This window comes from Ambystoma mexicanum, chromosome 7p (assembly GCF_040938575.1).
Source record: "Ambystoma mexicanum isolate Mex_15411 chromosome 7p, UKY_AmexF1_1, whole genome shotgun sequence".
In the NCBI taxonomy this organism is placed as follows: Eukaryota; Metazoa; Chordata; class Amphibia; order Caudata; family Ambystomatidae; genus Ambystoma; species Ambystoma mexicanum.
The window spans coordinates 834706372-834731532 of NC_090939.1; the positions used below are offsets into that span (position 1 = coordinate 834706372).

Consider the following 25161-nt stretch of genomic DNA (forward strand, 5'->3'; position numbering starts at 1 on the left):
ACTGTGGCTATTTCTGGGAGAGGGTGTGGTATGTAAGTAAATGTGTGAATGCTTGATTGTGGGTTAGTTGGGTGAGGACAGGAGGTGGAGGAGGATCTCTGGAAGACAAAAGGAGGCGAGAGCGAAAGGAGTCCAGAGGCTGTTATAATGAGGTAAGGAAGGGGTCTGTGGGGTGTTTGTGTGCGAGAGTGGAGAGTGTGAGGAATAGAGATAGTAGCAGAGTGGCGAGTGAGAGAAATAGCCAGTACAGTGGTAGTTAGTAACAGAGTGGGAGAATAGGAGTAGCTATAGCTAATGGTTAGAGTAGAGAGAGTGCCTCAAACAGAAGAATAATAAGAGGCAAGTAAGTAGACTGGAAGGAAAGGAACAGTAAGTAGTGATAGAGTCGAGAAATGTGAGGAGAAGTCAGATCAAAGGGTGGAGGTGGAAAGGCAGAGTGGAGATTGGAGGGTACGGTAGGAGGAGAAGTAAGAGTGGCACAGGGCGGAAAAGACACCATTCCTAACTCCCTAAGACTACTAAGCTGGATATGTCAGAGAAAGCTAGAAGACCTGAGGGGAGATAGTTAGCCCACGCCTTAGGGAAGTCATACTTAGCCCCAGAAAGAGCAAAAGATAACAGCGCTGATCGATAGTATTAACACTCATTAAAGATGCCTGTGTTAGGGAGGAAGATAATGGTCGGGTTAGATGAGAGAGAGAGGGACGGATCTAGCACCAATTCCCCAAGAACCCGCTCAGCCCAAGCTATTTGTAAAGTCCCAATGAACACCCTTGGACTCCCAGAGTCAGCATGGTTATTTGTGGCAGCCCGTCCCATCACAATTGTTTCAGCAGTACTTGCTGCGTATGCTATATGCTAACAACTGTTACCACAATTCTGAAACATCCATGCTATGCATGACTGTTTGCCCCGCCTCTTGGAACACAATCCCAGTTGCAATCCTGTCTGTGCCAACAATTTACACTTCAGGAAGAAACTTAAATCTTACTCTCCTGTGCTTGGTTCGGCAGCACATATGCTAACATTGGAATGATACAGAGAAGATTAGCATGTTCCCTGCGCAAGGATGACACACATGTTCGTGAAGCGTTCCAAATGAGAAAAATATATATATCTTACTCTCCAGTCCATACCTAGGTGCCACCTAGGTGCCACCTAGGTGCCACCTGGACGCTTTGCATTCCACATCAGTCCCAACTCACATGGCTCGAAGATCCCATGCAGTCAAATTCAATGCCCCCTTCCTCACCACCTATCTTATCCTCAATGACATGTAGAGTGCTTTGTTGCATCCTAGCTAGGGTCAGACTATATAAAACCCATATACAAATGCAATACAAAGACTGTTCCTGACTGTCCTCCCCATTGTTGTACACTCCTAACATTCCGACGCGCCCCTGCCGGCTTTCAGCGATGAACACATCTTACATTAACGAAAGAATCCTTAAAAAAGATGTTGTGTACTATAGGGCACTTTGTCAAAAAAGGCTGCAGAAAACGGATTCCCCTTTGCTCGAAGAATGCAAATATGGACTGCTCATGTATTGCTGATGTGCCGGGTTGCCAATGCACCATTTTGAGCAGTGTGATCTAGTAGATTCCCTATCCATTGGCCTCATGACCTCTTCCCATGCAGCATCAGCTTGCTAACTCGACCTTTGTGGAGTTAATTTCATCCTGAAAAAGCCAACAATAACCACCACGATGACATGTATCTTATGACCGGTTGCCCGGGCATCGGAGCTGTCCTTCCGGCCGTGCATCTCTCGCTGTAGATCCCAGCCCTAGCAAATGCAATCTAGTTCCGAACACCTATTTGCAGACAACTTCACAGCTCCGATATTATCTTCGACCTGTCAGAACACCAAGACTTCATAACATCGGAGCGGGCCTGATAGAATGGCAGCCTGACATGCTGTCGGGTGGGGGTGGGGGGTGAATAGTGGATCCCAGACAGGCCATGAACAGAGCAAGGTCTGATGCCCCCCCCCCCCCGTGAAGCTCGGGGCTGCGTCTTCTGACTTCAGGCGGCCAGCTCACTCTTTCTTCAGACCTAGCAAGAGATTTTGGTTTTAAAACGTGTGTGCTCGCACTGTGGGAATCCAGACAGGCTGATAATGTGATCAATTAAAGAGTTTTGATGGTAGAGAGGGTGGCTCAATGCTGTGCTGCCGGGATACTGAGAATGGCATCCCTAGTGTGCCATCTCAGTCTAGGCGGCAGTGTTCGCAGTGTTTCATCAGCCAACATTGTGTTCTTCAATCGATGGGCAGAAGCGTGACAACGTTTACACCTTTTAAAAATGGGTAGAAATCTTGGGTAATCTGCATCCATCCATTTTTAATGCATGTTTAATTTAAATAAAGTGTCAATAAGCATTGCATTTTAAGTGTATGTTTTTCAAAAGAGTCAATCTCTTGCTTCTTCACTCATGCATTCACTTATCTAATGCACTCATGAAATTAACCAACTTTCTTAACTGCAGATTACTGACTCACTCACTCACTCGCTCAGTGAACTGGTTGCACCCACGTTTCTCACTCACTCATGCCCACACTGTGCTTACTCACCTTCCCTCTGAATAACTCCATTCTCATTCTTTCACTTCTCACTCTTTAGATTTAGATTTAATTTTGTAAATAAGGGCGTTATTGCTTGAGGAAGGGACTTATGTAGTATTAAGAGCTATCAACCAAAAACATGAATGACCATGATATAGGTCTCTTTTCTGCAAGCCCCTCTGTATTTTCTTTAATAAAGTGAGCTATCCTTCCCGCGAGGTAACCATTTCTTTCTTTACTTATCGACTAGATTCAGATGAAATTATATTTTCTGACAATAGAAAACATGGTGGACATTTTCAGATTATAACCAAAAAAGTGATGGGTGGAAGATTTTGAATGAATCTGAACCAATCGCACTGCTCTGGGCAAACTTCCACGCCACCATATGTTAGCCTGTCTGTGCCATTGGGAAAGGGGTCCGGGCACGTGCAAATCAGTCAGGTACTGCTACCAATGAGAGCAGCACAGCCCGAATTGGTAGGCCAGATGACCTCTTCATGGAAACACAAGCAACCCCAGACATGTTTCGGCCTCGTTCGGCCTCATCAGTGAGGTGCAGCTTGGTTTCCTATGGCACAGCGAGCAAGGGACCCACGCCTGGGCATACTATCTTATACGGAGGGAGACAAACTATAACTAAAAAAGTGATGGGTGGAAGGTTTTGAATAAGTCTGAAACACTGGCTCTGCTCTGTGCAACCGTTCATATCACTTTACGTTGGCCATCTGCACGACTGCCAAAGTGGTCCAGGCATGTGCACATCAGTCAGGTACTGCCACCAATGGGAGCAGCCCAGCCCACACTTCTAGGCCAGATTCCTTCTTCATGGAAACACAAGCAACGCCAAAGCATGTCTGGGGATGCTTGTGGTCTCGTGCAGAAGGGATGTGGCCAGGCAGTTCAGGCTGGACTGCCCCTTTTGGGGTGGGACCAAGCCTGATCTGCATATGGTCTTCCCCTTTTGTAATGGCTTGGCAAGCGCAGAACGATGGCCTGGAGGGATGGCTAGAGCAATGACAGCGGTTAAGAATAACTCCAAACCTTCCAGGCATCACCTCATTTGTTTTGCAATGGACATTTTCAGATGAAATTCATTCGCTTTACATATCTTTGTCAAATAATTCCTCTGTTAGAGTTTCCTACCCCCTTAAATAACCCAGTCAAAGCTACCCAAATGTATGTAATAAAAACTGCTTCAAAACACAGAGCTGGCACTCAGATGTTTGTTGTCATGTCACAGATTTGAGGTGTCTCCACTCCCTACATTGCTCTCATTTTGGGGCAGCTAAGCGATCACTTGAGGCCACTGATCTGAATCCACATCAAGAGTATTTGTCTAACTTTTCTCAGGTATCTGCTTTGCTACTTCAGACTGATCTTTCAAAGTCCCTGGCATGATCACTTGTACTACTGAATTTTAACATTCTTTGACATATTGCAGGTGCCGCCTGCTACCTTCGTGCATTGGCATTTACCTGTAAACACATCTAGTGCACCTTCCCGGGCACCACCACAGTTAGGCAACACGTGATTTAAAGCATGATAGTTCAATTCTCTTGGTAACATCTTAACGACTTCTTATGCATTGTGGTATCAGTGCTTTTTTGTACTCTTGTCAACGTATTAATGGTATTGTAATGGATTGTGCAATTTGGATGTGTTTTTATGGAGAGATGTATCCTGCCTAAGTGCCAACATCACTTGATTTGACAGGAGGATACATATTCTAACTGACCAATAAGTGCACCAGAGCTTCTAGAATAGTGGACTGACTTAGGCAGGAACAACATTAGCACCCTGACTGGGGGTGCCAACCAATCAGGTGGCTAGGAATGTGAGCTTGAACCGCTGGTGAAAGCCTGCATTCCATGCCACCTGATGGACGCTGCCATCTTCCTCCCACCCTCAATCCCATATAAATGTCATATCACCCCCCTCCCCCAAATACTAACCTTATTTATGTGGTGGCCAGTGCCGCCGCCACATCTGCTCCTTCACCTTGACTACTGCAGGCTGCCATGAAAAGGAAAGAGGGGCTCTGTATGGAGCCCCGCCTTCCCGTTCCATGGTGGCCGTCTTTGTAAAGGATTTTCCTTTGTTCAACCAGACGTGCGTGGCATCCCGTTGGACGAAGGACTTTTTTTCTTTAACACCCCGGGGTTACGCTTTGGTAGTCTGGGTTGCTAATGGCCTTAGGCCGTCGTTCCAAGTGCTGGAGTGGGGGGTAATGGCCCAGAGCCTCACTTTGCTTGGGCCATTAACTTGGGCTGTCGAGCGGTCATCCCCCGTTCCAGACCTTGGAACGGGGGATTAACACCACATTAATTTCCTCCCCTGCTTCTGCCAGTCGTCAGGCTTACTTGGGCAGGCACAACTGTGTTGCAACAGGCTAATGGGTACAACTCTTTGCTATGGATGCCTATGTTATGTTGTTGGGTCTGTTCCAGAACAACCTTTAACATTTTCATTGTCTCTTGATGCTCCAGGATCTGAAGAGGAGGGGCTGGGACTAACCTAGGATCATAGGGAGCAGAACAATGTTGGATTGTTAATAGGTTCATAATATGAGGTCCACTCAATGTTATTCAGTACTTAATCTGCAATTTAAAAAAAAAAATCTCTAAATTGTCAACTGATTTTTGCTGCTTGGGGGGACGAAACTGTCCTGCAAAAAATCTGCAATTCAACAGACCAAAGAACACATCCCAATTTTACCCTTCCAGGCAACCCTTAGCACTCATCTCGAGAAACAAATCTCTTCTAGTTAAAGTAAATCATTCATAATAAATAAAACACCTAAAAACAACGAATTAGCCAATCAATATTAATGACAGCAAATGTAATACCAATGATGTGTTTTCATACAAACAAATGAATTACACTTTGAATAAGAGTTGCTCTTCAATAAATGCAGATTCTTGTCAAAACAATTCACTAGTTCTTTGATGCATTTTCCAAATGATAATGCTATATTAAATCAACAAACATTAGGTATATTCAGTCCCAACGGGTTTCGGATATGGAATCCTTCTTCAGTGGTCAATCTTGTCTTGTTTTCCTCTGAAAACAAAACCTAATATAATTCTAAACCTATTCCATATTCTAAGAATGGGGAAATAATTACAATGAATAATCTTTTAGATTAACCACTAACCTTAAAATGAATAAGGCTCCTTATATGACAGGAAAGAAAAACCTGACTACCTTGCAGTGGTTTAATTTTAGAATATATATATATATTGATGTCCATGCTGTATGTGGTTGGTACAAAGTGATTTTATTTCAGTAGATAGCCTTTGTGGTGGGCAGTCGACACATGTTTTAAACTCGAGGGGTCTTTATCAAGACAGGTCTGAATAAATGGTGTGGGATATTGCCCATTTATGGTCCTTTGGGCGTAGATAGGTTCCGTGTGGTCAGAATATTGGGTCCTGGATGGGCCTGGGCTGTGTTAACAGTCCAGTGGAGCTGTAGCTTCCTGGAGATATCTCAGGTTTCAAAGGAAAGTGGGAGCCCCTCTACTGAGAACGAACACGGGTCAAAAACCCTGTTATGTGGAATGTCTTCCACTCAGGAGGGTCTACAAACATGGTTCAGCTCACTGCCACCTTCACAGATGAAAAATAACCATTTGAATATCAGATCTTGTCCCAACCACAAGGGCAGTCCAGCTCCGAAATGCCTGGCAAAGCTCCTCTAAACCAGAGTACTATCAGCAAACCCAGACACATGTTTCGGCCTAGTCGGGCCTCATCAGTGAGTTGAACTGAGCCTCTCTAAGACACAGTGTGTGCGAGGGGTCCACGTCTGGATTACCCTGGGTTAATTAGGGTGAAACCCCAAGTTTTACAAAATTGCAAAGGAGTGTGGGAGCCCGTCTACAGAGAACGAATATTGATCAAATACCCTGTTCTATGGAATCTTTTCCACTCAAGAGGGTCTACAACCACCTTTTATCTCACTGCACCCTTATATATCAGTAACTAACTCAAACTCAACACTCAGTCCCACGATATCTGTAAATAAATAATATATGTTAGCCTTCAGAAGAAATACAATGATGGGAATCCTTTATATAAATACAAAAGCATTCTTACCACAGTCATTAAGATGAGTAGAGGCTACTTATTTGTCGATTAAATAGTAACCCTGCATGTTAAGTCCTGCCAAAATCAAGGACATAGTATATATCAATCTCCAAAATATCATGTGGATTTTTCACACTTATTGCATAAGTTAATGCCTCAATTGTTCAACTTACCCATATTAGCTGGAGAAGGATCAAAGGTTTAGAGTGTCATGCCACGCAGTATGGGAGCACTAAACAGTGAGTGTCTGCTCATTCCTGACAGTGTCATAATGTACTTGCCGAGACCACAAGGTTTTGAGTCTTGGCAGAACTTACGTAATGAAGGACATAGGCACTATGTCTTGTATTATGTGGATCTCTTAACCAACTCCATCTTGAAATGGCATAAGAACTTGTATGTGTAACACACATGTTCAGACCACTAGATGTAACATTCCTATACAGTATATCTTTGCTCATGAATTCTTTTTAACACATCGAAGATAGAAAGCTTCTATCTGCAATAACGTATAACTCTAAGATAGCTCAGTGGGTTGAACGCTTACTGCTGCTATCTGATTGTGATCTGCAGGTCGCAGGTTCGAATCCCAGCAAGGACAACTCAGCCTTTCATCCTTCCGAGGTCAATAAATGAGTACCAGTTTTGGTTGGGTGATATTGTATGTAAATATGTGTTCTGTAAAGCGCTTTGGATTAAGGTGCTTTATAAATAACACATCATTATCATTATATAAATTGTCACTCCTTAACATCCGGTTGCTTTGTTTCAATGTTGATTTGTGCAGATCCAAAAAGGTAGGGATCACACTGTTGTGTACATTTTAGATCTGTGTGCATAGTCTGGAGCAGTGGTTAATCTCTGCCCCTGTCAGTTATCTGTGCTATCTGGAAATGTGGTGTTAAAGGGAGAGTGGAGAATTGTGCTGTTTATCTGTGGTGGGCTAGTGCGGTGTTCTGGAACATTTAGATTGACACATGTCTTGGTATGTTGTACATTATCATGCAGTTATTATTGCCATACCTTGTCTCAGGAGACCACCACTTGACACCGGCAACAATCTTTTTGACTTTGGATACATCAAAGGGGACATTTTTTTTGGTCTGTATAGACAAAAAACATTCTACACCTTTTATGTCTTGTTTATGACTTGCTACATTTGAGGAAGTTCGGCTAAGTCCTGATAAAGCAAGTTACGCTAGGTCATCACTCGAATTCACGGCCCACAATTTGTTGGCGGCTGCCCATGGCCTCCTGATTGACTGACCACTGATACTTCCAAGACTGCCCAATTGTAGCACCACTCATGCTTACATGGGAATGTGGCACAATGCAGCTGGACATGCACCATGAACTATCGACTGACAAAGCCAACCACGTACCATAGCACAACCACAGCATAACCATACTAGCCGGTACCAACACAAATGTGCATTTTGTCTTTAAAGCTTGCCATGCCCATTAAATTGAAACGTTTGCTGTTAATTTGACAGTATGTAGGTCATTACGACCTTGGCGGTAAGGGGTTAAAGGCGCTGGTAAAGGTGCCGGAGCCATAAACCCCTTACTGTCTCATTATGAGTTCTGCTCGCGGGACCCGCTAAGGCCGGCTGGTAAAACCAGGCAGCCTTAGCGGGTTCCGCAAGCAGACCAGGGTGCTAACAACTGACCCGTTAATAACGGTCCCGTTGTTGGCACCCTCCCCATTCCCATTGAGCCCTATTGGGGCTATCAGGGATCAATGGGAATGGGGATGGGTTCCTTGAATGAGGAATTACCGGGCCCTCCAAGGTTGGAATGGCCCGGTAAATCCTCATTCAAGGAACCCGGTCCCAGTACCCGGTATGGGGGTAGCCATGCCACTAACAGCAGCATGGTTACCTCCATACTCGGAATAACCCCCCATGTCCCACAAAAATTCTCTGAAGGGGCTCCAGGCAAATCATCTGCTATGCCATCACCGACTCCTAAGGTATCCTTCCGCTCGCCATTTCAAGTATTTGTCCCTTAGCCACCCCCTTAATGTGCCAGACTGAGCTTTGCACTCCCTGACACATGTTGTGCACTGCCATGCTAATGTGTTTAGTTTAGTATGGTGTTGCAATTGCTCAGTCTTGTATACAGATAAATACCATTTAAACATTTTTTTTAATTATAAAAAAAGAGTAGCAAAACTGACATAAAAACCTTTGCAAGTGTACTTTGGCTTTGTGTCCAAGGTGGGGGGGCAGACTGATTAGCAGGGGAGTTGCTAGGTCTGGAAAAGACCCGGGGCTAAACTGATGTTGGTACTATTGGGACTGGGGGCTAGCTAGTCTTTTAGTCTTTTGGCTGTAGCTCCTGAGATTCTATCCGGGGCTACAACCAAAAGATCAGGGGCTATAGCCCCCTGAGCCCCCCCTAGCAACGCCCCTGCTGATTAGCTACTGGTGTGTAGGTGTTCGCTTTAGAGTGCTCTAGATGGCAGTACAATGGCCACAGCAGGGATCAGGCTAGAGAAAGAAAAGTGACATTTTTGAAACAGCTAATGCAAATGTTCCTTGCTGGCATGCTCGATTTAAAACGTTTCTTTTTGTGAAGTCTTTGCCAGTTATTACTTCGCTCTTGAGACGTTGTTTAGCGGCCTCAAGCTGTTTGATTACGCCATTTGCTAAGCAACCTCCGGTCGGCTGGTTAGCAGAGTACATAAATGCAGGGAACAGATCTAAAAATGTTTTCTGTCATATTAAAGTGAATGGAAGTGTTCTCAATGAAAAATGTATTTAAAAGTGTTTGGGCCTCAGCAACTTCATTGGCATTAGCCAGCTGCTGACACAGATTTCCCAGTTTTTCTGAAAATCCTTGGTTGGCTCTTGACTCCATAGGAGTTGACCCTTCCGGGTGCCATACTGTCTCCTCTGGCACCTACACTTACATGTCTCAAGCTGCAGTAATTGTAATTGGTTATTTATAATGCGCTTAATACGTAGAGGATGCTGAGCACAGACGCGGGGCTCAAACCTGCGGTGATTCTCGTCGTCATGCGTGTTGCCCCTGAGCTATCCTTCCGAGGCTGTATAGAACAGCCTTGCGGCCTGATGTAGTCCTGCATAGCTGCCGATGAGGTGTGTAATGAGTTCTGGATATTAATGAGCAGATTCTGTTAAGTCCCCAAAGCAATAGCCCTGGGTCCCAAGGATGTGGATTGATTTTCAGTCTGTCGATGGAATTTGAAGATGTGGTTATTCCCCCCAATCGTAAGATATATTCATAGACGGGTATGGTATAGGATACGGGTAGGCAACCTATGGCTTTCCAGATTTTTTAGCCTACAATTGCCATGGTCATTCGCCATTGAATGTACATGCTCAGGCTGATGGGAATTTTAGATCAAAAACATCTGGAGATCCACATGTTGCCTACCCCTGGCACTGGATGTACTGGATGGGGAGGAGCCTTGGCGATATATGATTACACGTAATGCTAGGTCAGTCTTTAGGTCAAGCACTTTTTACATTCGGGACACTCTCCCGAGGTGACATTTTGAAAGGTACATCAGATTCATTCAAACATTCATTCATGAGAACACACCTCCACGCACTGGCACTTCTTCAGCATGTGTATTGTTCCAGTTTTCACAGAAAGCATCATTAAGAGTCAGGGCATAGAGTACATCGCTAACACGCCCCGACAGAGTTACCCTGCTTTTCTTCAGCCCCTTTGATGTATCCAAGGTCAACAAGGTTGTTGCAGGTCTTATGCAGCGGTCTCCTATGCAAGGTATGACAATAAATTACCATACATAATGGGCTTGCAGTGAGGTTAACTAGCAGCAAGCAATATCTTCTGAGTTACATCATAAACAAGGAGTGGATAGCTTGAGTTGTCTATGCTGCCCCGCGGCCGGCATTAAGGCCCTAGCTTCACTCTGGCCTGTAACTATGAGCCCCTGTGCATTACCTGGAGCGGTAATGCCCCCCCAGCTCGGGGCTTGTTGCTTAAGCAACCGTCTGTGATTTGTTGCATATGAACGCTAAGTGTGAAGGTGATATCTTCATATGCCAAGTGCAGCTTCAAACGCCCCAATAATGACATCATATGCCTGCTATAGTCACCATGAATAATGGATAGCCCCATGTGTTTAGTTGTTTAGGTGGTCTCATATTATGGCAAGTGCAGCCTCAAATGCCACCATATACCTGGTATAGTTTCCACATGTTAAGGTATAACCCAGTATGTGCATATGCTGCCATCATATGCCAAATAAGGCTTCAAATGCTCTAATAAGGCCCGTAAATGACTATGGCTTTCACACCCGGCAGGGGCAGATCTGGCCGGTACCGGCCTGCAAGTCCAAGGTAGACCTCGAGCGAAGCGAGGGCTGTCGGTGAGGACTGTGGGCCGTTACTGCCACTGCCCAACGGGGCGTGAAAGCCATCCGCACCCCAGGGTTCCCTGCTGGCTTCACACATCAAAATGGCACCACCCAGAGAAGTGCCTCAGGTTGCTGGCACAGCCGGCATAGAATGTATATTCTCGCCAGCTGTTCCAACCACCTGATTGGCCAATGGCCCTTCCCTGGGTGCAAATGTTCGATTCACAAGTAGAATCACAAATGTCCTAATAATGCCATCATACGACTGGACGAGTTATCATAAGTAAGGTATTGTCTCAAGGGCACCCATCATATGCGAAATGCATGTTGAAACGCCTCAATAGTGCTTCGAAATCCCCGGCAGTGTATTTCGATACAGTGCTTTTGTTTATGCCAAAGAAAAGTATAAGATAGAAAGTAAATTTTCTGCGTATGATTTGCTCATGCATTTAGATAAAATTAGCTACAGAAAACACAATTTCTGGAAACACCTAAACACAATTTCTGAAGCACTTACAATGTCCAGTGATGTCATTTCACCAAAATGCCAGGCATAGCAAAAGCGACATCACACGACCTTGAAGTCTGATGACATCACAGGAAGTGAAGTCATTTGACCCCACCCTGAAGTGAAATCACGGGAACTGATGGAACACAACCTTTCACCCTTTGACAAAACAGGAAGTGGCATCACATAGCATTGTTTCTAAGTACAATTTGAAAAATACGGTTAAGATATCACTGTAAAGTGATATACATTTCATACAAGAATGGATCACCTTATGTATCAGTAATATCAGCACGGATACGCCCTATTACCAAATTACTGAGAATACAAGCAGACGTCAAAGGCCAAATGATAATGATGTGGTATTATATAGCACTTACGCTTAAACGCTTCATATAGAACAAATATACATACAATATCACCCAACCTGTGTTGGTACACATTTATCAACCTCAGCAGGATGAAAAGCTGAGTTGACCTTGGCGGTGTCGAACCTGCAATCTGCGAATCACACACACAGTGCAGCAGCGAGTGGTCAACCCACTGAGCTATCGCACCAGCTACAGCTATCAGAAAACCAGCCACTCCAGAAACAAAGAGCCACATGCTGCTGGGCACAGTCCAGGAGCCTCAATTAAAAAAAATGGTCTCAAGGGGCACCCCTAAAAAAATGTTTAAGGGTAGCAAGGGATTCCACAGGGGTCGCAGGCGCGACCCCTGCCGATCCCTTAATGACGTGTCTGATCAAGTCAAGAAAATATAAAGGATTTCAGACGTCTGAAGTCTCTTTGCCATTTACTTAATCAAATGTTGCATTGTGCACATGGTTTGCGGGCTTTCCTCTCTACTACAGGGAGAGGGTTAAAGAGTCATTACAACCCAGGCGTTAAGGGGTTCACGGCGCCGTAAAAGGTGTCGGCGCCGTTAAACCCTTAACGCCTGATTATGAGGTCCCTTTGCGGGTTGCACTTTAATGCCTGCTTTTAGCAGGCGTTAAAAAACCAACCCGCAAAGGGACCTAGGAGCTAATTACGGCACCGTAATTTACGGTGCCGTAATTAGCTCCTCCCCATTCCCATTGAGCCCTATGGGCCAAAAATGGGAATGGGGAAGGGGCCATGGTAAATGGGGAATTAATGCCCAGCCAATCTTGGAATGGGGCGGTAATTCTGCCATTCACCATGGGGGACCCCGGCATGGACCATGGTGCTAATAGCACCATGGTTTAGCGCCGGGGTCGTAATGAGGCCCTGTAGCTCTATAGTCAGGGCATCCGCTACCCTCACAGCTCTCTCAGATACTCCTTCCCACCTAGAACTACCAGCGCACAGCAGCAGATCACTACAGGGCATTGGGGATGCCATGGTTCCTATCATTCTTGCAGAAGCTGGACAGGCAAGATCCAGAGGCAAGCGATGGGGCCCCGGCACCCACACATGGTATCAGGCAATACTATCCCTATATATATGGTCGCCGGGAAAAGGTAGTGACGACATTATATAGGTGATACATATATATATATATACGGACAGGGGGATCGGGGTTAGGCGGTGTCCCCCACTCCCTTTGAAAAAAAAGGGGTTTGGGGGTTGCGTTGCAGGGGTGTCCCCCGCATGTTCCATCTAATAATGTCCCTGTTTTCCGGCAATTTATTTGCATGGCGTTATTTCTGACATTATCACCTGGAACCCTCACACACACCTGTTCTGTCTCCTCCAGCAAGATGGCCAGGAGCAGCAGAAGTGAATTTCACGTCTTTTCCAGCCATAGTGAGCAGGCAGAGCCTGGAGCAGCCCTCCAGCTACCTACCTGTGCCACAGCCCTATTCAGAAGCTGTAAAGGGCTGTGGCACAGTCAGGGAGCTGCACAATGCTCCACGCATTCAGGAGAAGGAGCCACGTCAAATGGGCTCACCCGAGTGTATTTGTTGTGTTGCTTCACATGGGCAATTGTCATTCAGCGCAAGCCCAGTGCGCGGTCGCTCTTCGTTTCTCTTGGGTTGAATAGACTGCATTTTGCACAGGCTTGCTCATGAAGGTGAGCATGTGTGAGGCGGAGCTGATTGACACTGGGGAAAAGGAGTCAGTGATGGGCATGGGGTACGTCGGGCCAGCAGGCTAGTAGACGGGGCGCCCAATAGCCATAGCTATCAGCGTGCATGCAGTAGGTTGGACATTGCATAAAGTACACTTGTGCAGCTCTTGGTGTGCACACGGTGCCACTGCCTTCTTTCTCTCTCTGACTCCATGTCTTAGTTTTGCATGAATAGGTGACGTGCATCACGGTAGGCCAAAACCAAAAATGCAAACAATAGTTTCCATTCCCACCTCACTCCCAACACGCTGGGGCTTCTGGACCAAGTGAGCAAAGCACTATCCTCTGCATAGACAACATGTGGTAGGAGCAACAAGGCCCGCTCACTGGGCCGCAGGGCCCAACCGGCTGCTGTGGTCACATTTCAGCTGAGTTCAGAACAGTTGCTTACAGCTAATGGGGCTGCATATTACTTTCCTTGATGGGAAAAAGCATGTTAATTATTATTGCGAACCTGCAAATGTAATACAAAGTTGGTAAAAAAAATAAGATGCATTCCTGTTACAATGAAATGACTACAAGCTTGTGACTCTAGCACATAAGCTTCAGGCTATGCAAAAGGGCAACTTATTGGACTGGATCTCAAGTTAGCCTATGCCATTTGTGAAATAATACACCACTCGTGGTTTTCACACTAATGTCAAATTGCCTACTGGTACTATTTTAAACTGTACTGTGATTTGAAATTACAATGTCTTCGCAATAGCAGGACTTACAGAACTTGAACGCTTTGTTTCAGCATATGTTTATGAAACAAAGGTGTGAATGATGTATTTGAGCAAAAAAAATGGGCAAAGACTTGCCTGCATTACTAGTTTTAGGATGTGTACACAGTTATTTTGCATGCACCATATTGTAGTCTCTAGGAAGATAAACCTTTACCTATGTAATTAATGTATGTATGTTCAACTCCCTGAAGAAAGCCTATATCTGTGCGCCTTTTACCTCTGCCTGCACAACTTCCTTTCACCTTTTGGTACAAATTACAACACAATTACAAGATTAAGTGGCTTAAAAGGGAAAATGATCAGGGAGGTGGAGTTGCTGTATTGTATAAAAAAACTTGAATTACAGAATTTCCATACATTAAACTGGGATACTGCATGCCAGGTACTGGCCGGCACCTGCTTGTTTTCCCCTAATGACTCAGGCCAATAATCCTTTGCTATAGACCCCCAGATCAGCTAGTCTTTTTTAGATGCTCTGGACGTTTATCTGGGGACAGAAGCACTTTGTCATTCAAAGTTGGTTGCTTAGGCAACCCACACATATCGTGTAATGAGTATGAGGAAGCTGACGGCTGCCATTTGAGAGATATTCTTCAGTCTCACAATCTTAGCATCCTATCTGTGCTACAGACACATAGAAGTGGACATTGTTTAGATCCCATACTGTCTAGAGGCCTACATTTATGCCATAAAGACTATTGGCCTCATTACGAGTTTGGAGGTAGCCATGCTGTTTTTAGCAGCACGGCATCCCCAAAACGGGCACCGGGTCCGGGTCCCGCAAAAGGGGACTTACTGGGCCATTCCGACCTTGGAGGGCCTGGTAATTCCATTTCGTGGCACCCGGTACATACCCATTCCCATCGAGCCCCTATAGGGCTCGATGGGAATGGGGAGGATGCTAGCGGATCAAGCTCTGCACGTCTGGTCTGGCCAGGCGTCTAGAATGGGACCTGCTGCAGACCTCGTAATGTGGTGGCCCGGAATGAACGGTGCTGGTCCCTTACCAGCACCGTTCATTCCGCGGTCGCCTACGTTGTAATGTGGTCCAATGTGCCGGTTAGTTGGCCAGACCATTTGTTGGTGCACTTCATCATGACCACTAACCATTTTTCATAACAGCGGCACAAACTGATATTACATGTGCAGCGCTGTATTCAAAATTGATGCTACGGCAGCAGGTTAACTGTGACATTATTGCCCCTTTAAAAAAGCAGCACCTAAGAAAAATAACCATTGGTATCATAGAAAGTTGAAAATCCTCAAAGAATTATATACGAAGGCTGAGAAAAAATGGCTGAAGACTAGAGCCAATATTGATGACTCTAGGGTCACGCTCACATTGAAGACATATAAGGAAAAAATCATATTAGATAAAGCCCAATGTCTTCAAAAAGAGATTGGCCTTGCAGATAATCTACCCAAAGCTCTGTTTACGGTTATTAGAAATTTCTCATACCATATTTATATGCAAGCTAGCCTATCAGAATCTCAAAAGATGGTCAATGATTTTAATATATTAATTTCAGATAAAATTGAACTGATTAGAAGTAATATTATGAAAAAAGAGTTTATTCAGCCTTTGTCAGCTTTTATTCCTCTCCTAGAGCGAATCTTTGGTGCTGCTTTAATTTATGGTTCCAGGATCTGCACTTCGAGTGCCTATATTGAGACTGAAACAATATGGAACCTAAATTCTAAATTTTATGATTGGTACTCTTGTAACGTGCGAACCCCGGAAAAAAAGTCAATCAATTTTCCAATATGATTTGATTTGTTTATTTTGTGTATATATACTTCTTCATGTATTCATTTCATACATTTAAACGTATGCACTGTCCATATTGCATATTTTCATTGTACACTTCCATGTATTTAATTTCATACACATGTATACAGTTCCATGTTTTGTGTTGTCATTTAGTGAATAATCTCCCAACACGTGTTTCCCCACAATTTTAGCTGTGGTTCCTCAGGAGAGATTCCTTGTTTCAGTTTCCTTGATGGCATCTCGGATGGTGAGAGCATTAAGGCAATCGTACCTTGTTGTGGGTGACAACCTCAAGATTATCAAAAGATTCAACTACCCAGAAATTATAAAATATACCTTAAAAAGTGAATGACTAGTACAACTTTAATATCAACTAAAATCAAGGAAACTGAAACAAGGAATCTCCCCTGAGAAACCACAGCTAAAGTTGTGGGAAAACACGTGTTGGGATATTATTCAATAAATGATTAGAAGTAATTTTGACACCCAAACGAAGACCCCCTGTACTGAGGCTGCTACTCAGAATATAGGTTCTGATAATCAAGTGATTGTTTTCACTTTTTCTAGGTTACAGCAGAAAGGATTAAGTCACTGATCGCTCAGTTAAAACCCACTCCTCACAAGTCTCGGGAGGCTAGGTCAGGAGCAATGTGCTTGCCTTGGAAGCAAGACGAGACAGAGCAACACAGGTTCGATCCCCGGGTACGGGCTTAGCAACCTCTCGGTATTAAGCACGTTATAAATAACCTATCATATCATAAGTACGACCCTATTTGAGACTATCTGGCTAAACAGCATGCTCATGCTCTCAGCCAGCCTGTCTAGACCTTGGTGAATGCCTCGCTTTCCCAAGGCTGTGTACCTGTTGAATTAAAGAAATCTTATTTGACTCCACTGTTTAAAAAAGCCCACATTGGACCATAATATATTATCTAATTATCGTCCCATTGCAGGCCTCATGTGGCCTGCAAAAATCCTGGAGAAAATTGTTACCACACAGTTACAGAGTTTTCTGGAGCAAAATAACATCCAAGATTCTTAACAATCAGGATTTAGAGTAGGTCGTTTGGGATGATCTGCTCGAAACTGCCGACAATGGTGACATTAGCATGCTTGATCTGTTGGCAGCCTGTGATACAGTTGATTTTGGAATACTTAAATCTAGACTATCATCACTGGCGCATGTGTCTGATAAGGCCATTCAGTGGTATACTTTGTTTCTGACCAATCGCTCTTAACAGGTTAAGGCAGGCTCATCTCATACCTGTCTGAAGTTTTTCCAGGGAATGGCAGAGTTCCGCAGGGCTCATCCCGTCACCATTATTGTTCAATATATATATCCGCCCACTGCTTGTATATTTCCCCAGTTCGATTTGCGCATCCACTCATATGCAGATGACACACATATATATGTTCATTTGAAGCAACCACTGGAGGCAGTGGAGCGGATAATAAAATGTGCTGAAAAAATTCAATTCTGGATGCTGGACAATAGACTCCAATAAGATCCCTCTAAAATGGAGATTATTGTCCTTGGTCCAAAAGAGAAACCGATCAGTTTGTTGGAACTGGTGCCCTGTCCTAGGGGTGTCACAGTCTTAGTTTTATGACGGTACGATCACCTTCTTGCCAAATGATGGTATATCATGGTTATCGCGGTATAGCAGGTGGAGTTAACTAATATTAACAAATATTTTCTAAAAGGTCATAAATTGACAGATTTATCACCACAAACAAAACCAGGCACCCAGGGCCAGAATTGGGCTTTTCAACATACTTTCCACTGAAATGCCTTGCTTCCACCAAACACACGTGTGGAGAGGAGGAGAGGGGGGGAGCCCTGCTGCAACTGGCAAAGCAAACTGAATAGCTTTTCTTAAGTGGTCATTTAGGCTTTATACTCTCCCACTGGCTACTGGTGAAGATGAACACACACACACACACGCGCGCGCGCGCACTCTCTTTACGTTACAGCCTTTAGTTTACTTGCGGGCCAAAAGGTGTTCAGTAATCACGGACGTGTTACCCTTTGGTATGGCAGCAAGGAATACCCACAGAGATGAGTGAATTTTGCAGTGTGACTTTTTATATGTAAATTCAATGATAGAACCTGAGAAATACCCCATTGCCATATGTTTACAGAACATTATCCATTATAAATATATAAACCCCAAAGCCGCCAACCCAAAGTAGACCCTTTTCCTTCTTGGCACTGAGTCTATTCTTCCTATTGCTAACATATTGATTTTGTGTCGGGCACGTGTGGTTTATGGAATGGCATTAAAAACTGCTCCAACTGAAACTACTTGGCAGACGGCACATCCAACAGTGCAAGACCAAGACTGCACAGCACTTGCTTATTGCAGCCTTTCCAAATCAGATTGAAAAGCACACTTTACGGTATGAACGGTATGAACGGTATAACGGTATAAACAATGTGACGGTTATTATTGTTCAATTAAGTGGTTCACGGTATCTTTAACGGTATACCGTTATACCGTTACATCCCTACCCTGTCCTGCAACTTTGTTTGGAGTAGCAACCAAATACACACAGACAGTAAAACATCTCGGGTGTATCTTGCAGTCCAGTATGAGTTGTAACCTTCACGTCAACCAAATTGTTAAGGCCTGTTACTTCCAAATGAAACTCCTAAAACCTTTGCTCCTGCTTATTTCTGAGAAAGATTGTCCGATGGTGGTACGAGCTCTCACTAACACCAAATTGGACTGGTTGGGTGGTATACCTAAATACCCACTTCAGCGGCTTCAGGTTACACACAACTCAGCAGTGCGACTCATTTTTTCATTATCATGAAAATACAAATTTCAGAGTTCCAAAACGGTCTTCACTGGCTCCCAGTGCAGCAGCAAATACAGTTTAAGTTGCTATGTCTTGTTTTAAGTGTATCCATGGCCTTGCTTCAATCTTCCTGATAACCAGGATTGTAATTCACTTTCCCACTCCCACACTGCAATCTATGGGAAAAGGCCTTTTAGTCACTCCTTCTTCCAGAACCACTACCTGGGGAGACAGACATTTTTCCTCTGCAGGTCCTCGTGCCTGGAACTCCCTTCCACTACAGCTGCAGCAAATTGATTCTTTAACTATGTTTAGGAAGCAACTGAAAATGTATCTCTTAAGGGAATTCTCTGGCTCATTTGGTACATGTAATCTATGTTCATCCGAATAAAATTTCATATGCGCTCAGCTGCAGTTCACTGCGAGGCTCCCTCTTGGGATATGTGCGGTATAAATATAAAAATCAAAAGTAAAATAAAATCTGTGTGCAAGCCGATTTATATCTATTTGTTCCCTAACTTCTCCATTCTGGCTTCCACGAGTCTCTTCTTTAATACCAATAAAGTGTTAACAGTCTTCTTTTTCTGGGATCTGACGTACCACAGAGTTGTTGTGTTTTCTACACCATCAATTCTCAACTCTAGCTTAAGGACGTTTCTATTCTTTTCAATATTTTGTAGCATTTATGTTATTGCATGTCCTGTATGGATAGTGGTCTGGTTGGCCTTGGTTGCTCGTCCTACTTTCTCCTATTGATCTAGGGCTTCCTGAGTTCTTCTGGGATTGAGGATACACCCCCTTCCTCTGCTTAATGTGTTCCATGGATTCTCTGGAGCAACACCTTTTGTCTCAGCTTTCATGTTAGCGGTTGTCGTTTTTACCCCAAACCTCAAACCTTGTACAATGCCCACACAGCTACTTAAATTGCCTCATTCAGTCATGTATTGCTGCTCAACCTCAATGCAATCATATACAGGTTATACTTCCTCCCCTGACTACCTTCAACATGGTGGCACATGTGGGTACATGCCCTTTCTCTCCCACATAATCGAAGCCCCTTATATAGCCCCTCCCCACTGTCTCCTTTGTGTTGTTCACACGCTCTACAAGACATTTCTGAGAGGCAGATTCTGTCAGGACTTGAACCCAAGAAGGCCTAGGCCTAAATGAGTTCCAGAACTTACTTGACATGGTTTATTGGGAAGCCTTACACCTATATACGGCAGAAGATGTTCTCCACATCTGTGATCATGCTACCTTTGTCTGAGCCATGAGTAACATGTCCTCAAGCCACATTATTAACCTGACTCCTCTCACACGTAGCTAGCCGATCATTGGCTTAAGACACTTTGTTAAGGTGTAGGGCCCCAATGGCAAGCCAAGGGGAATGCAGGTTATCTCCCAAAGTTCTGTTTTTTGTCAAGTGAGAGTCATTTACAATGCTCCTCGCTCATCAGAATCTGACCAGGAGGTGTCTTTGAGATCCAGTTACAAATGCCTGATGCCTGTGTGCTCCGACGTGCTATAAACAGCTCTTTTGTTAGCTGTGTTTGTCACCTGTATTCTTGTTGGTGGTGTGTTTCAACTGTGTATTTGTATTTGTAGCTGAGTGATAGATTTACATCTAACTGTTTGTTGGAAATTGCTGGTGAGATGTTTGTCAATTAGCTCTGTAAGGTTTTTTGGTTTTCAGTGAGCTACCCCATGCATTCTAGTTGATTTCATCCCACTTTGTAGTACACTCCAGCTCATGATCTTTGTTTCTTACCAGGTTTGACATAATCCGTCTCTTTTTCCTTAAATCATGCAACATTTCTGTATGTTTCAGAGCTTGCGTTCCAGTAATAGCAAGCTTTTGGTATGCCCTGGAGCTAAACGAGTGATGGGGAATGGACAATCTTTCCCGCTTCAGCCGGTTTATTCCTGGAATACCCTACCCACTGATCTGCGACAAGAAAGGAACCTGTTCTTCTTTCAGAAACCTTTAAAAACTTGTATATTTGAAAAATTCTCTTTCTGTGTCTGGTGTTACTGTGTCCGGTTCTTAATATGCCCCTTTCATGTTGTTGGGCGCTCTAATGCCTGCAGGCTTTGGCACGTGATAAATACATAAATACAAAATTAAATAAATAGAATGATAATATTGGGGAGGATCGGAGGAAGGACAATAAGGGTGAGGAGTCCGGTGGTGACGGATGTTGGTGAGGCCTCTTTACAGATGTATTATACAATAAATATATATGTTTATATAACCTTACCAGGGTAGTGCTACTAGCTTCACTGGTGATGAGTGAACCTGCTGGGGAAACCGGAGTGAACTTTGAGTGAATCTGGACCCACCGGTCAGAAGTAGGTGAAACCTCTGCATTTCGCGTGGAGTTTCAACACCTGGTGTGATTTGTGTACTCGGAATTGTTGGACTCAAGAAATAGAAATCTCTGCATCACCACAGGGACAAATTAAAAAAGGAGAAACGCAAGCACAAGCTGTACTGAAGTAACTGCCACATTATTAAGGGCACCCTATAATGCTCCACAAGGTGGATAGAAATGACCCTATTTGTATAGGGCCCATGCAAGAGTATGTCACATAAGCTAGCAACCAACATCGCATCACAGGGAATGATTGACCTTAAAAAAGAAAGAAAAATACTGCATGATAGGAAAGCCATATGCAACCCTGCTATAAAGTGAAATTGAGCACTGCCATTTAACAATTAATTTCCATCAAGAATGTTATGACATGGAAAAGACATCTCCAACGATACCCCAGACAATGCAGAACAGTACAATGCAATTCCCCCCACCTACAGGAGATCCTGTAATTCTATACAAGAGATGGAAGAAGTCTTTTGATGACTATGCTAATGCAATATCCGCGACAAACTATGGCACTGAGAGGAAGACATTGCTTGCTTAGAAACTGCAGGACAAGAAAAATGTGATGACCTAGCAGAGGTCCCACAAGAGGAAGCCGTCAACTTGAATCACTATAAATGATGCATCACTCAACTAGATAAGCATTATGATACAAGGGTTGGCATACTATTGGAAAGATACTGATTTCGGAAATGTTCATGAGAAGAAGTGGAACAATGTATTGCACCCTAAGGAGGGTGGCTGGGATTTGCAACTTTGGCCTTCAAACAGAAGAATAATTGTGTGACCAATTTATACTAGAATGCAGAGATAACATGGTGAGGGAATAAATATTGACAAACAAATGACTCAACCTTGGATAAAGTTCTTCCCATACCAAACGAAATAGAACACACAAATGATTGTGTGAAGACATTGGAGAAAGAAATAACAAGAATCACCTGCAATGGCACAACAAAAGGACACACACATACTACGGATACACACAAACAGCACTGCAGACTACAACAGAGACAAGAACACCTGGCCATGTGAGAGCAACCCATTCAACCACACTTCACAACCGGATGGGTATATGGGGATAGGGAAGAATCAAGACCCTGATCAGCAAAGGTTCTACAGGTGCGATACCCTGGGGCATATAGCGCGCGGCCCTCTGTGCCCAGCAATGAGCATCAGTTGCAACAAGTGCAGGTGCAGAGGACACCTTGCAAAGTGCTGCACGTCCAATACTGGGATCCAACTAAATGAGGAGCTAGAAGAAGGATTTCAATATTTCCAGGAGGACATATTGATATAGGAGAAGTCACACAAGAGAAGTGCCACCAACCAAACTGACTATACCACAACCACCGTGGGAGAGTGTGGAGATGGACACTGTATGTCCGAAATTTAGTAAAGGAATTCTATATTTTTGCATTTTGCTGATACACCTGTTGTCAAGATGGGTAGAAGTAACTATTATGAAAAATATCTCCATGGGACGTGTAATCAGGTTTTTATTGTTTTATGTGTCATATAGCTGAACAATGTCAGCTTTCTAACACATCACATCAAATTAATAAAGCCTTCAACATCAACATTATCAAAAACCTCCCACCAGCTTGCCTTGTCCCACTCAGTCACTCGGTCACTCTCCCAGACCCATACTTCCAAATTGCCTAACTTCCAAATTGCCTAGCGCATTGAGGAGCAGCGCTGTCTTCCTCCATATAGCACTGAAGAATGTAATGCTGGTCGCCTCATTCCCATTCATCAGGCGGGCCCGTAACTCCCCCTCTCTCAGACCATCACAATTACCAGCCGATCTGACCGCACACATTCGCAAGGCTGACAATACTTGCACTCCATCAATAGGTGCTTCAGCACTTCCAGTTTTTAATATTTCCACAAAGTTGGCAAGTTCTTTCGCTGCTCGGGAGATTAATCCACGCCCCGGTAATTACACGAGAATTAACTGCATTTACGTTTAATTTGAGGTAGTCCCAGGCCAGCTGGGTTCCCACAAATTGCTGGATGTAGGCTGGAGCCCCCGGTCTATTCACAATGTCTTCCATGAAAAGGAGACTATTACTCTTGGTTCGGAGGTTACTTTTGTAGGACTCCTGATAATAAGCAATGATCTTAGTTTTCATTTCTTGCTTATAGCATGTCCATCTATATGTGAGAGGATTTATCCTTTGGTTCGAACAGCCTCGAGAACAGATTGATTGAGACTTCTGATTGGAGCATTAGCCAGCTTCCAATGCATGTATGTCTTAGATAGTTGTACTCGCGCAGTGCACTTGACCAGCACCAACTCCGAGTAGACTACTTTGATAGATGTGCAAACTGGAAGGCAAAGCAATTTCTTAAGTAGGGTTCCCTCCAGCTTAGCCAAGTCGTTCATATTTTTGGTTGTCCAGCACTCACCCACCCCTACACAAGGATAAGGAGGAGCTTAGCAGAGTACAATTGTGCCAAGATGCCCAATGAATATCCACCACCCTTGAGTGCCAGTTTGTTTAGGCGTACTATAACTGGGCACCCTTTAATTTCAAAGACTCCATAGGGCGTTTGCCAAATAATCGGTGGTCAAACAAAATACCAAGGTATTTGTATTCTTCAACCACCTCCAATTCTCTCCCGCCAAGATATCATCTAATTCGCCTGATTTTATGGAGGCAGGGGCAAAGGCTAAAGACCATGCCCTTTGTCTTGCTAATATTGATGGTTAAGAAATTCAGCTCAGAATACACTCTCAGGCAGTGCAATGATGCCTGGAGTCCCGCCAGAGTAAGATCCATCAATACTATATCGTCGGTGTAACCAATGTTGCACCCAAGTCTGCGAGGTACAGGTTAGAAAGGTGAGTGGCAAGATTGCACCCCTGCTTTAAGCCCTGATAGGTGGGTATCCAGATAGAAGTCCTCCCTGTTTGGTCTAACCGGACCTTAACACATGTATTCTCGTGCAGGGCAATAATCATAGAAAACAGGCCAAGCAGGATGTTCCAGCCTGAAAATTTCTTCCAAAGTAGGCTCCTATTCATGTAACATATTTATCATGTCATGAATTAATAATATCTTTACATGCTCAGGAGTAAATCAATAATTATATCTCCTGCAAAAATGAATGGACGACATTCAAAGCATCAAACTATATGGCCAATGCCATTTAAGGCGAGAAATGTCTTCAATGTTCACAGTGAAGTTAAATATGACTGGGCATTCTCACATTGCAGGCATTCAGCATGATGCAATAACGCCATTATACCAGGAGATGACATGATGATGTCATTCCACTTAGCTGCATCACAGTGACATCATCACACAATCATGTCGAGTGTACACAATCTACACAGTAGAAAGACTTTTCCAGCCTTGCCAATTGCATCTTCCAACCTTGGAACCCATCCCAAGCCGAACTATAGAATTATAAAGATATTATTGAACATTGTCTTAATATAACAAGGCATTCTTCAACTTAAATTATATATATATACAATTTCTATGCAATGAAAACACTACCATAAAAAATATTTTTCAATCGGTATTAAGTCAGTCAAGTCTTCGGGTTGCCTGGTTTAGTCAAGGGTTCCAGTCTAACTACTATGAATATATCTATTGTTATGATTGAACATATCAGAAGAAATATTTAGTTCAATGATACTGAGCTCCCTTACCCTATTAAATTCAATATCCCCTTAATATGAATGTGGCGTTTATTTTCAGTGTTGCCTCCATCAGGGATTATTTCGGTATTTATTGGGCGTGGGAACAAGGACATTCAGAAGCTACTCAAACCTATTGGTTCTAAACCAGTCTTCAGAAGGACAGTTCTGGAAATTCATAAATCAGAAATCACTTAATTTAATCACACAAACTGACTG

General features: G+C 43.8%; 1 protein-coding gene and 1 non-coding gene across 3 annotated transcripts in view; both read left to right on the forward strand.

The window, feature by feature from the left end:
• NALCN (sodium leak channel, non-selective) overlaps positions 1-25161 on the forward strand; it is a 3431684-nt gene that overhangs the window by 642935 nt on the left and 2763588 nt on the right. The gene's annotated exons all lie outside the window — the stretch shown is intronic.
• On the forward strand, positions 998-1104 carry LOC138526649 (U6 spliceosomal RNA). Its single transcript, XR_011283683.1, has one exon. It is a non-coding gene; the product is annotated as a U6 spliceosomal RNA (small nuclear RNA).